Raw genomic sequence first — 13,372 nt, 5'->3', positions numbered from 1 at the left:
ACATTACTTTAATGAACTATAAGCAGTCAGTCTGTGAATTATGGCTTAAATGTAATGATCTAGGACAGGAGCTCTCAAACTTTAGCCCAAATCAGAATCACCTATAGGGCTTGTCAACATACAGTTGGCTATGCTTCAGCTCCGGGAGTTTCTGATTCAGTAGTTCTGGGATGGACCTGAGAATCTGCATTTCTAAAAAGTTCCCAATCGATGTTGATGCTGTTGGTCAAGGGACCACGGTCCATAGGCTTCTGTTGAGAGGCAGCAAAAAGCAGTGACAAAAAGTATGGCCTATAGCATAAGACTGCCTGGTTCAAGTCCCAGCTCTGTTTACTCATTAACTATGTGGCATTGGAAAAGATGTTCAGTCTTCCAGATGCTACTAATTGCGTGACAATGGGAAAAATGTTTACCCTCTTAAATGCTTCAGTTTCTCCATCTGTAGAACAGAGATAGTCCCAGAACCTGCCTTCTCAATTTGTTATACGGATTAAATGAGTTAATGTTTGTAAAATTCTTGGAAGAGGGCTTGGCAGGTAGGAGGCCCTACATAACTTAAATATGTTCATACATTATGCTTTTAATGGTGGCATACTGATAACACTCCTGCAAACTGACCTTAAATTTTTAGTTCTACATATGAAAATTTAAAATAAACCACACACACACACACACACACACACACACACACACACCAAGAATCACTATGGTCCAAATCTCAAAGTGTGATACATCAGATCAATAACCATCATAATAAATACCATTAATTGATCATCTAATCTATGCTGATGCTTTGAGTGTATACTATTTTATTTTTCCAGATATGAAGTAGGTGTTACTGTTCCCAGTTAATATGTGAGAAAACTGAGGCTCAGAAATGTAGTAACATTTGAGTAACTGAGCCAGAAAATCCTGAGTTATTAAAAATCTCTCTAGAAATGATCAGTAAGGAAGAGAGTTAGATGATGTACAATTCAAGACTCTTTCAATCACAAGTAACAGAAGTTTTAATCAAATTGGCTTAAGCAAAGAAGAGAATTACTGGCTTATGAGTCTAAAAATTCCAAGGTATCCTCCTTCAACTACAGCTGGATCCAGGGGTTCAAATGATGTATTTATTCTGGATTCCACGCTCTCCCTCATTCTCTCTCATTCGTTCTCTTCCTCCTGCTCATCTTCCCTCCCTCTCTTTGCGTTCGCCTCATTCTCAGTTAAGCCCTCCACCAATCACGTGACCCCCTCACAACAGATCAAAGCTGATGGCATCTTCATGGCAAAAAATCCCACAGAGCAGAGACTTCTCCTCCACAAATCAAGCAAAAGTTCTGGACTTTTGCTTCACTAAGCTTAGCTGAATCCCATGCCTATCATACACCAATCATGTAGCCAAGGGCACAGAACATGCTAATTCATCCTGCCAGGGTCACCTGTCCACCTTAGGGCTGGGGAAGTATCCTTCCCAGCTGGATCAGAAGGATGGATAGTTGAGGAAAAATAACTCCTCAAAGGAAAATCAAAGGGCTGTTAGCCAAAGGAAGGAAATGGATGCTGATTTCGGAATCAACTATTCCTCACCCAGTCTACTGAGCTCATGGAAAGCCACTGAGCTGGAAGTCAGACCATTTGGGTTTCTCTTTCTCTGTGTTAGCCAGCTGTTGCCTTTGACAAGCCTGTCAGTCTCTCTCGGTTTTATTTTCCTCATCTGTTAAATGAAGGAATGGACTTGAAATTCTAGGCTTCCTCTTATCAGCAAAGTTCAAAGATTTCTATGTGCACACATCTTGTCAGCACAACTTGAATATGAGTACCAAAGTGGATTCACTTTTTAAAATTTTTTTTTTTTTTTTGCGGTACGCGGGCCTCTCACTGTTGTGGGCTCTCCCGTTGCGGAGCACAGGCTCCGGACATGCAGGCTCAGCGGTCATGGCTCACAGGCCCAGCCGCTCCGCAGCATGTGGGATCCTCCCGGACGGGGGCACAAACCCATATCCCCTGCATCGGCAGGCGGACTCTCAACCACTGTGCCACCAGGGAAGCCTCATTTTTTAAAATTTTGACTGGAAAAAGGAACTTAAAATGGACCTGGGAATCATGCAGCCAGGGAAGTAGGAAGATACAGGGGTGAATTAGTAGGAGATGTACACTGGTAGCAATGGTAGCCATCAGGTTCAGATTCAGCAGGTGAGTCAAAACTAGGGACACTATGCTAGCAGTTTAAAGAAAGGGTAGAAGAGACCAGAGGAGAGATGGGTCATCTGAGAAAAAGCATCTGGGAGATAGTGATGTTTGAGCTGAGTCTTAAAGGAAGGGTGGGGGATTGCTGTGTGAACGGAGAGGCAGGGACATTTCCACCAAAGGGAATGCATGAGCCACGAGGCATGGAGGGTAAAGCATGGCCAAAGTTAGATGCCTGTGAGGTCGAGGGGTTGGAGAGAGATTCAGCTGGAAAGATAGGTTAATTTAAGACTGTGGAAGGTCTAGCAGGCCATGTTGGGAAGTTTGGACTATAGTCTGTTAATGGAGCATGAGAAGCAGGTAACAAACAAGGAGGGCATGTCAACTACTGGGCATAGAGTGTCCAATATAATCCTCATCACAGTCCTGCTGAAATACTTCTTATCCCCATTTTACAGATGATAAAACTGAGGCTTGTATAGGGTTGAATAAGATGCTTGATCTGGACTTCACTGGTGGCGCAGTGGTTAAGAATCCACCTGCCAGTGCAGGGGACACGGGTTCGAGCCCTGGTCCGGGAAGATCCCACATGCCGCGGAGCAACTAAGCCTGTGTGCCACAGCTACTGAAACTGTACTCTAGAGCCCTCGCGCTACAACTACTGAGACCCACATGCCGAGAGCCTGTGCCATGCAACAAGAGAAGCAGCCACCTCAATGAGAAGCCCATGCACCACAGCAAAAAGTAGCCCCCGCTCACCGCAACTAGAGAAAGCCCGCGTGCAGCAACGAAGACCCAACACAGCCATAATTAAATAAGTAAATATTTTTTTAAAAAAATGCTTAATCATTGGTGCACTGGAAGTGAGTTGATGGAGTTGGAACTCTTACCCAGATCATCTGATGGGTTCGAAGCTAGGATTTCTTCCACTCTACCCTTGACATCCCATCTTCCACCCCAGAGGAATCCTGCAAGGGTGGAATTCATCTCTCCACAAGTAGGAACTTGGTTGTGACTGGCTGAAACATTAACACCCTTTTAGTGTCACCCATAACACTACCAACGTTTTTAGCAGTTAACTATGGCATTTCTCTCCCTTCAGCCCAATAGGAATTATTTTTAACTCATGATAATGTGATGTTTGTGAAACTTGGTTAGTAACTAAGAGAGAAACCCTTGGCAATTTCACAAAGTGTCTAACTGGTTACTTCTGCAAACAAGTCACTGAGTGAGGTTTCTGGAAAGAGGACAGGCTGTCTCAGAGAACAAGTATAACTCCAAATATAGAAATATACTTAAATCAAGTAAATTTTGTAATTGGACCAATGGACATAGGCCACCATGTAAGCTTGCCACCAAACATTATTAGGGGAAAAAAGTTCCAACTCTTTGTCTGGCTCACAAGTGCCTAGATTGCCTAAGAATCAAGAGATTTAAATTCAGAGTTAGGAATTAGGGATGAAAATGTTGTCATAGGCATGATACTCATCGACTATCAGTTTTGAAAATTCACCTAACAGTCTCCTCTCTTCTTTTCCTTTAATTAGAAATTAAAATCAGAAGGGAATAAAAAGGTAATTCAGTTTTCCTTGCACTGTCAGACTGTGGAAATACAGGGGTCCATGTAATACTGTGAGTTTCTATCTTTTCCATTTCAAAAGACACAGTGAACAGAAGCCTGTCCAAAGCCATTCTTTAAAAAGAGAACCCTCTACCTAAGGTGTTGATTCTGTATTTCTCAAAAGAATTGAAATTATCACCACAGTAAAACTTGATGTCCTAGCTCCAAAGATGTCATTTAGAAATTGCTCTTCAATTTGAGACATTTTTATTAAACCACGGCAAAGTTTGCAGTATAGTGAAAGTATAAGAACCTATAAAGGATTATGTCATCACCATGTCTTGTATACGAAGTGTTGGTTTTGGATTGCTAACAAATGTTCAAACTTTCTTAGGAAAAAAAAGAAAAAGAAAAACAAGTTGTGAGGCCAAGAGGATGAGTGGATTGAGTGTCAGCGTTTATGTTCAAGCAGCGTGGATGGGCTCCAGCCTGAGGTCACCTTAGAATTAAAATGGAACTGGTGGTCTTGCCTTGGCAGACAAGAGGCTATAACAAATCTATGACCACATACATACAGACACCACGGTCGCCAGCTAAACCACACATATGTGGCACAGAGAGCTCCAGTGAGGCAGTTACCAACAAAACTGAGATCCTTTTTCTTCCCTTTCTAGAAAACAGAGTAAATTTTATCCCTTCACACAGCAGTTAATGGAAACTCATCATAGTTAACAGATTAGACTGTCTTCTACCCAGAATTTAGATGAACAATATTAAATAGGTGGAGAAAGTTTATCCACAATAGAAAGCAAGCTAGCTCCCATCAACCAATCATTTATCTGCCTACCAAAGTGATAGTTTCAAAATAAAATAGACTATCTTCCCGGTTATTTACAATAAAGACCTCTCTGCCTTTCTTAAATCTAATGAGTGAGCATGTTTCACACCCTCTGGGTATCGATTTTGGGAAGTCAGACTCAGTGGCCACCCCTGAAGCAATCAAGATCCAAGACGCCACTAATTAAAGCTTCAGAGAGGCAAACCACACATAGACTTTGGTAGATTGCTGAGCATCCCCTGGAAGGCAGGAGGAGAAGGGGCCCCACTGTGCATGAGAGGCCAAGGTGAGGGGTAGAGACAAGATCAATCATGGTGGGCTGCCCATATGTTCATGTGGTGGATCCCAGGTTAGGGTGGATCTGGAGATTTAGTCCTTGCATCCACAGAACAAACAGCTGTAACTTGGAGAAGAAAGTGGGCTCCAAGTTCCTGACAAAGGTGAATGGGAGAGCATATCCTACCAAGACAAGGATGAGGGACTTATGAAATATTCGGAGGGTGGTTTCACCTGTGTCGTTCCATCAAAATTCTATAGGGTTTAAATGGCTTCCCCTGGATCATGAAATATATCAGTTATCTATTGCTGCCTAGCAAATGAGCCCACACTCAGTGCCCTAAAACAGCAACCTAAATTATTACTTATAAGGCTATGGGTCATCTAGGTAGTCTTGCTCTATTGATTTTGGCTGGGTTCATTCAGCAAGTCATGGTGGCTGGATGGCCTGAACAGCATCAGTCTATGTCTGATGGTTGGATGGTTATCGGTTGGGTCAACAGAGGTGATTAGGTCACATGTCTCCCATCCTCCAGCAAGTTAGTCTTGACTAGGTCTCATGGTGCTAGCAGTGCTCCAAGAGAGTGAGCAGAGACATGCAAAGATTCTTGAGGCTCAGGCTTTACTTTTGCCACCTTTGATTGGCTAAAGCAACTCTAAGGCCAGGGCAGAAAAATAGAAGCCACCTCCTGAAAGGAGTTGCTGCAAAGTTTCATTGAGAAGAAGGAGTTACAGAAAAAGAAAGACATGGGGACATTTTTGCAGTCAATCTACCACATCCATGTAATCAGCAGTAATATTAGAAGCAAATATTCCTATTTCAAATTTCCAGACTCTTTCTGCTACCTCACACTAAGTTACATAAACTCTAACCCGTGACCTAATATGTATCAAGAAACATTAAGCGTGGTGGCTTTTGAGTTATACTCTCCGACTTATTACAAGCTTTTAGCGTTTCATTGCTGTATGACTTTTTGCAAATTTCTTAACCAATCTATGACCTCTGTTTCCTCATTTATAAAATGGAGTTACTAATAGAGCCCTGTCCACAAGGCTATTGTAAGCACCAAATAATAGACATGAAGCTTTGAAAAAGAGATTGACACTTAAAGTGCTTAAAATATATCATCACCACAACCATCAACATCATCATCATCACCATCACCATCATCATCAATATTGACAAAATGAACTTCTAATCCATCCTTTTTTCCCTATTCACATCCTTCCCTGTATTACAAGGTCCTGGAACACAGATCTTTCTTACCCAACCACCAGTTTACCCTTTTTTCTGGCCCTGAACCCCTCCCGCATCAGCAGAAGACAGGTCAATCTTCTATCCTGACAACTTTCCGGACAGAGACATTTTTGCACTTAAATTCCCAAGTCAATCTTCAGGACTGGGGGCTGCCTGCCAGAAGCTTCCTGCCACTTCCCGTAGCCTGAACTCTAAGAGTCTGGGGTTTGTCTTGTTAAAATGTGGTAAAGGCTGGGATTCCTCAGGCCTGGGATCTAAGCTGGGGCCAAGACAGTTGTGGCCTACACTGGCTCAGGAATCTGTCCTGTTTTGCTGCCACCAAGAAACTGTGTGTGTCTGTATACAAATACTTAAGGGTGGGTGGGTCTTGCACAAGTACAAATTCACAAAAGGTCATGATTTGGGGAAAGGCTATTACACACATTCTGCTGTGAGGGCAATGATAATCAGGAAGTCATTCCCTAAGCAGATTTTCCCAGAAAAGCCTTATCTTAAAATCATAAACACAACCTCTAATAGAGTGGGTATAGAATGGAAGTTTGACCTGTCTGTCGCCCCTCTCAGGTCAATACAACAACTGCTATGAAAAACAACCTCATACTGTGATCCACATGAATGTGTATAGGGTACAGATTTATTTTTACCTTTCGTCTCTTATTTTTCTCTTTAATTAATATTTTCTCTCTCTCTCTTTTTTTTTTTTTTTTTTTCGGTACGCCGCCCTCTCACCGCTGTGGCCTCTCCCATTGCGGAGCACAGGCTCCGGACGCGCAGGCTCAGCGGCCATGGCTCACGGGCCTAGCCGCTCCATGGCATGTGGGATCTTCCCGGACCAGGACACGAACCCGTGTCCCCTGCGTCGGCAGGCGGACTCCCAACCACTGTGCCACCAGGGAAGCCCCTTTTCTCTCTATTTTTTAATTCAAAGGGAGCTTAGAGATTATTCCAGACCCTTGCTACTCGAAGTGTGGTCCTCTGACCAGTAATATCAGCTTCACCTAAGACTGTGTTAGATCTACCCCAGACCTATGGAACCAAATCTGGATTTTAACAAACGCTCTGACTCTGACGCATATTGAAGTTTGAAAAACACTGGAGTAGGCCTGTATTTCTCAAACACTAGAATGTTACATAATCACCTAGAGCACTGGTTAAAAAACAGATTTATGGACCCTATGCCTAGAGATTCTGATTCAGCATATCTGGGGGAGGCCCAGATTCTGCATTTCTGACAAACTCCCAGTTGCTGGAGATGTTGATGGTCCAGGAACCAACTTTGAGAAGCAAGGACAAATGCCTTCGTTTCACAGTGGGGAAGAATGAGGCCTGGGAAAAATGGGTGGGCATGGTGTAAACTAAATTGCCCAACATCTTAACAATTATGTAGAAATCAAGACCAGACCCCAGTCTCTGGGTTTCCTTCCCAGAGCACTTTGATGGGGATGCTGCTTTCAATCGGATTCTCAGTCTTTTCTTCTCCTTTTACATGACTTCCATATTCTCTTCTGCACCGTATGACCTGCAGCACCCTTTTCAATTTCTAACCGACAATTCCATTTCCTTACCCTATTTCAAAGCTAACTTTCATTTTACCCTCTGATTTTTTTTGAATCTTGGCGGAGGGCTGAAACATGTTGCTCAAATAATATTTGTTGAATTGAACCCTCTTCTCTTAGTTCCTTTTTCTTTTATAAGTTCTTCCATTTTAGCCTCCTTAGTCCTTCTTACTCTAGGTCATCATTGCCTTCTCAGAATTAACTCTGCTGTCTCTGTGTCTAGCATCTAACCTCCAATTTCTTCCTACCTTTTCCTCCTAATACATCCTCTCTTTTTATGCACTGGCCACAGGAACTGCTGTTTTGCCTGTACTTTCCCTCCAAGCTCCCTCAGTAAACATGAAGTGGTGAGTGGAAAGGAGGGAAAAAAATAACTTGACTTTGAGAAGAGTAGTTAAGATGTCTGAGGAAAGTAAACAGAAGCAAGAGTGCAGGCATTAAATCACTTTCCATTTGGACCTACACTAACACTGGCCACTGGATACTGACGTGCATGGTTCAGAATCAGAGACGAAAAGTGAAAACTGAACAGAGCCGCACCTATAAGAATAGGTTACTTGTCCAAAAACTATTCAGGAATACTTTATTTGGAAGATACAAAGAATTCAAGTTGAAAAAGAAAAGGCAGGATTTAAAAATCCTTCGATGTATGTTGAATGGGGCTCCAAGACCAACCAAGAGGCTCTAATTGGTTAAAAGTGCCCCCTTCCTTCCTCAGCGCTGTATGTTGCCACCTCTAAAAACACTTGAGCCCTCAAAAGGGGAAAACAAAAACCCTTCTGAGTTGCCAGATTTGACAAATAAAGGTATAGGACAACCAGTAAAATTTGAATTTCAGTTAAACAATGAATAAATTTTACTATAAGGATGTCTCTAAAAGTACTGGAGGCATACTTGTATCAGACAATTATTTGTTATTTATTGCAAATGCAAATGTAACTAGCAGGCCTGTATTTTTTAATTTCAAAAAATTAAAAGTCCTTGGGACTTCCCTGGTGGCACAACATATGGGACTTCATACTCCCAATGCAGGAGGCCCTGGTTTGATCCCTGGTCAGGGAACTAGATGTCACATGCATGTCGCAACCGAGAGTTCACGTGTGCCAGCTAAGGAGCCCGAGCCGCAACTAAGACCCATGCAACCATATAAATAAATGAATAATTAAAAAAAAATAAAATTCATTAAATTACAATTTTACCAGGGATGAAACTAGGCAAGTTATAGAGTAAGAGAAGGAATTTGAAGTCAATGTATCTGGCAAAGGACCAATAGACAGAACATATAAAGATATAAAGAATGTCTCCAAATCAATAAGATAAAGAACATATTTTTTTTTTAATGGGAAAAGATTGGAATGTACATTTCTCAAAAGAGGATATCTAGGTGGCCAGGTCAAAACGTGCTCCATTTTGCCGTTCATCAGGGAAATGAAAATTAAAACCCCAGTGAGATTCCATAAACACTACCGGAATGAACAGACTATATCAAGTGTTGGTGAGAAATTAGAGCAACTAGAATGCTCATCTTCTGATAATGAGAGTATAAATCTGTGCAAACATGTTAGAAAACCACCTGGCAGTATGATTAAAACCAAACACATGTATATCCTATGACCCAACTATTCTACTCTCAGGTATATACCCAGTGGGCATATACACATTTGTTGACCAGGAACAAAGTCACAAGTATTCATAGAGCACTAGTCATAATAGACAAAAGTGAAAATTATATCTACCAAATATCTACCAGGAATAGAATCCACAAATTATGATGTGTTTAAACAACGAGATCCTCTTTAGCAATGAGAATGAACAATCTACAATAACACGCTGTGATATGGATCAATCTCACAGGAAACAAAATTTTGAGCACGAGAAGACAGACACTGAAAAACATATACTCAAATGATTAATTTATGTAAAGTTTCATACACAGGAAAAACTAGTCTTTGGTGCAAAAATCAGAATCACAGTGGTCGGGGGCATGGAGACTTCAGGGGGTGGCCACGTTCTGTTTCTTGATTTAAGTGCTGGTTTGTAATCACTTTGCAAAAGTCATAGAGGTGCCCACTTATGAGCTGTATCCTTTGCCAAATGGTGTACTTCAATAAGATTTACATTAAATCCTCTGAAAGAAATTACCGAGGAAAGACTGCTACCCTTTGACCCCAATCACGTTTGTGTAACAGGAATCAATATCATTATCATCATAGCCATCATCACCATAATTATATGCCCTTACGTGAGACTTTGCTATGGGCTAATCTTGCTTCTACCTATTTTGCTTACACCATCTCATCTGGTCTTTTTAATCCTCATAAGAACTCTATGGAGCAGGCATTATTCTTCCACTTTTACAGATGAAGAAGCAGAGGCTGAAAGGAGATTGGTAGCTTGTCCAGGGAAACACAATTTTTAAGTTGCAGAGGCAAATTTTGAAACCAGGATCTGATTCTAAAGCAGGTGCCCTTTTCTCTACAGGAGACCGTGTTAAATCTATAGGTAGAGACTGGAAATTCCAAAGGAGAAGAAGTTTAAATTTCTTTTCTCCACTGACTTTCTGGGTCCAAAGGTAGTACAAAACCCCAAATTTCAGTCCCCCTTTATGCTAAGAAACAGCCATCTGACTTCTGGACTTAATTCAATTATCTAGAGTTAGTTGATCATTCCTACAATTAATTCCAAGTTGAACGAAGAAGGAAAAGTCCCTTTTAGTATCGCAGTTATCTCTATCCATAACCAAGTAGCTAAGGAAAAAAAAAAAAAAAAAACACTTGAACGCTCAAGCAGCAAATCCTCCGATACAGTCCCAACAAACACACCATCAACTTCATTAAGTTGCATTTACATGTTCATAATACAAGTTTTCGTCAATGCTTTTCAAATTTTAGGGTGAGCAAGAATCAACTGGAGAGCTTGTTAGAACAGATTTCCCGGACCTCACCACAAGTGATTCTGATTCAATAGGTTTGAAGTGAGCCTGAGAATTCGCATTCCTAACAAGCCCCGCAGGTGATACTGATGCGGTTGGTCCTTGGACCACACATGGAGTAATTCTGCCTTATGCCCAGAGAGACAATGTGGAAGAGACGCCCGCAACTGCTTTGTTTGAGAATTGATTTCTCTGGCCTTGTCACTAATATTTACAGCTACTACCTGGGGCTGGGTCCACGTGACCATTTGAGAGACCAGCTGGCCTCCCCACCCATACCTCCACTCTCTGTGATCATCAGGGCCCTCTGTCTTTATCATCGTTAGTGTCACTGTCACCCATTCGGTCTGTCACAATGAGATTATTGGCTGTGAGGATTTCTGAGCGTCTGTGCTCTGCCTGTCCTTGATCTTCTGTGAATTGCAAGACCTCCAATGGTCCAAATTTCTCCACATGGTGATGTGCATGCTTGTTGCATATTGGTTTACTTTGCATAAACGCCAGAGGTTAAAAAACATCCCGATCTGTAGGAATGAAAGTCATCCCTTAGTATTGCTCTGTAGTTTATTAATTTTGTTTTGGGTTTTTTTTCCTAATCTGGGTATTTAAAGAAGAGAACAGGGTTTCCCTGGTGGTGCAGTGGTTGAGAGTCCGCCTGCTGATGCAGGGGACACGGGTTCATGCCCCGGTCCAGGAAGATCCCACATGCCACGGAGCGGCTTGTCCCGTGAGCCATGGCCGCTGGGCCTGCACGTCCGGAGCCTGTGCTCCGCAACGGGAGAGGCCCCAACAGTGAGAGGCCCGCATACCGCAAAAAACACACACAAAAAAAAAAAAAAAAGAAAAAGAGAACAAACCCACTACACTGTGTTGCAGATGAAGGACACCATGGAGTCCTGAAGCAACTCTCAACACCTCTCCTGTTTTCCACTCCCCTTCAGAAAGTCCAAAGCAGTTTTCCTCCATAGATGCTCAGCGCCAACAAAGTATAGGTCTCTCCCCGAGAGTTTTGAATTGTTCTTGGTAGGACACCTGCTCAGTTCAGGGAAGCTTGTCTGTGACAAGCTTCCATATGACAAGAAGTCGATCACATCATAACCTGTAAAGCACTGGGCTACAGGAAACAAGACCTTGCCTCTCCTTTCATACCCCACAGCCAGTTAAAAACTCAAGGTATTATATGGCGGGTGGAAGAGACCAGTCACTAGACCTTTGATCTTGCTCCTAGCTAGCTGTAACTTTTGGGAAAGACACTCAACTTCCCTTCCCCTTCAGTTGTAAATTAGGGACTATTTTAAGTCATCCCCAAGGTCCTTCCTTCTCCAAGAGTCTGTGAACCCATGAGCCTACAGACAAGAACCAAAGAAAACACCCTCCTTTCCAACTTACTCTTGGCACAAGTGGTGGTTTTACTCTAGGGAAATAGACCCTCATGATGTGTGGGCCACAGAGAGATGTCAGGCAAATAATAGGACAGAGGAGAAGAAATCAAAGACAGAAAAGGCAGATACAATGCACCATCAGAGGAGAAAGCACTGTGTTTCCCTTTGAAATCAATAGAGAATAAAAGCAACAAAATCCAAATTCCAACAATGTCAACCAGCAATCCCTTTGTCTGTTTACAGATTCTGTTGCTACAGTAGCAAACAAAAGTAGCCAGCTTCTTCCCAGGGACTCCTGGGTACGGAGCATCCATCAAATCACAGAGACACACCCACTATTCAAACCCAATTTGGCTAAAATGACTTTTTTATGAGAACTCATGAGAAAATGGTTGACTTCCAGCCCTTATGTTATCAGAGTTGTTTGACATTGAATTACATGGGCCTGGACTATAAATCTTAACTTCAGACTCACATGCAAGGCATTTGATGTGTCTGGGAACCTGCTGTAAGAAAGAAATTAGCTGTAAAACAAAGTAAAATGCCTGTTCCCATGGGAAGACTCTGCAGGACTGCTAATAGATCATGGGTTCATTTGGAAGACACTTGTTCCTTTGGTCAAACAACAACTAATATTTTAGCTTTCCACTGCCTTGAACAGGAAATATGGTGCTAAGGGCCGATAGACAGGGTAAAGCATCATATTAATTACACGGTCGGTAAACATTTGCTCGCCCGTGTTTCCTGACGGTCTGAACACTTCCTGGTTGGAGATCTCAGCGATTCTGCTGGCCTCTGTTAACTGTTACTCTTGTATAAATGTCTGGGGAGATGGAGTGTATTTTCAGGGAACCCCACGATGAGAGGAGGATGGGGATACAGGGACTGTTGAGAGCAGCCCCTGCCTGCAAACCTGGGCCATGACTGCCACAGCCCACTGCGCCCAAGGACACCTAGGAACCTGTGGGGGGCGACTCGATAAGGTGATTCGATGGCACTTGGACATTCTCTTTCCATTTTGGGGAGGGGTCAGGTGAATATTAAACAGGTTCATGTTGATTCTAAAGAAGAGAAGCAGCAAAGTGTTCTGGGAAAGAAGGTGTTAATCAGGTCACAACAGCTGCCATCTACTCCCCTCTGCTTGGAAATCTCTTCTCTGGGATAACTGCAGAAGATGGACAAAGATGATACCCACCTGGAATTTCTCTTTGAAGCAGTGTTTCTCCAGGTGTGACACTGGACCAGCAGCCTGGGCATCCCCTGGGAACTTGTTAGAAATGCAGAACTTCAGGCCCCATCAGAAACCCTTGGGGTAGGGCCAGCAATCTGAGTTGGAACAAATGCTTCAGGGGCTTCTAATTCCACTAAAGTCTGAGAATCGCTGCCATCAAAAG

The sequence above is a fragment of the Phocoena sinus genome, chromosome 15 (assembly GCF_008692025.1).
Source record: "Phocoena sinus isolate mPhoSin1 chromosome 15, mPhoSin1.pri, whole genome shotgun sequence".
NCBI classification, from domain to species: domain Eukaryota; kingdom Metazoa; phylum Chordata; class Mammalia; order Artiodactyla; family Phocoenidae; genus Phocoena; species Phocoena sinus.
This window is presented reverse-complemented; position numbering follows the sequence as displayed.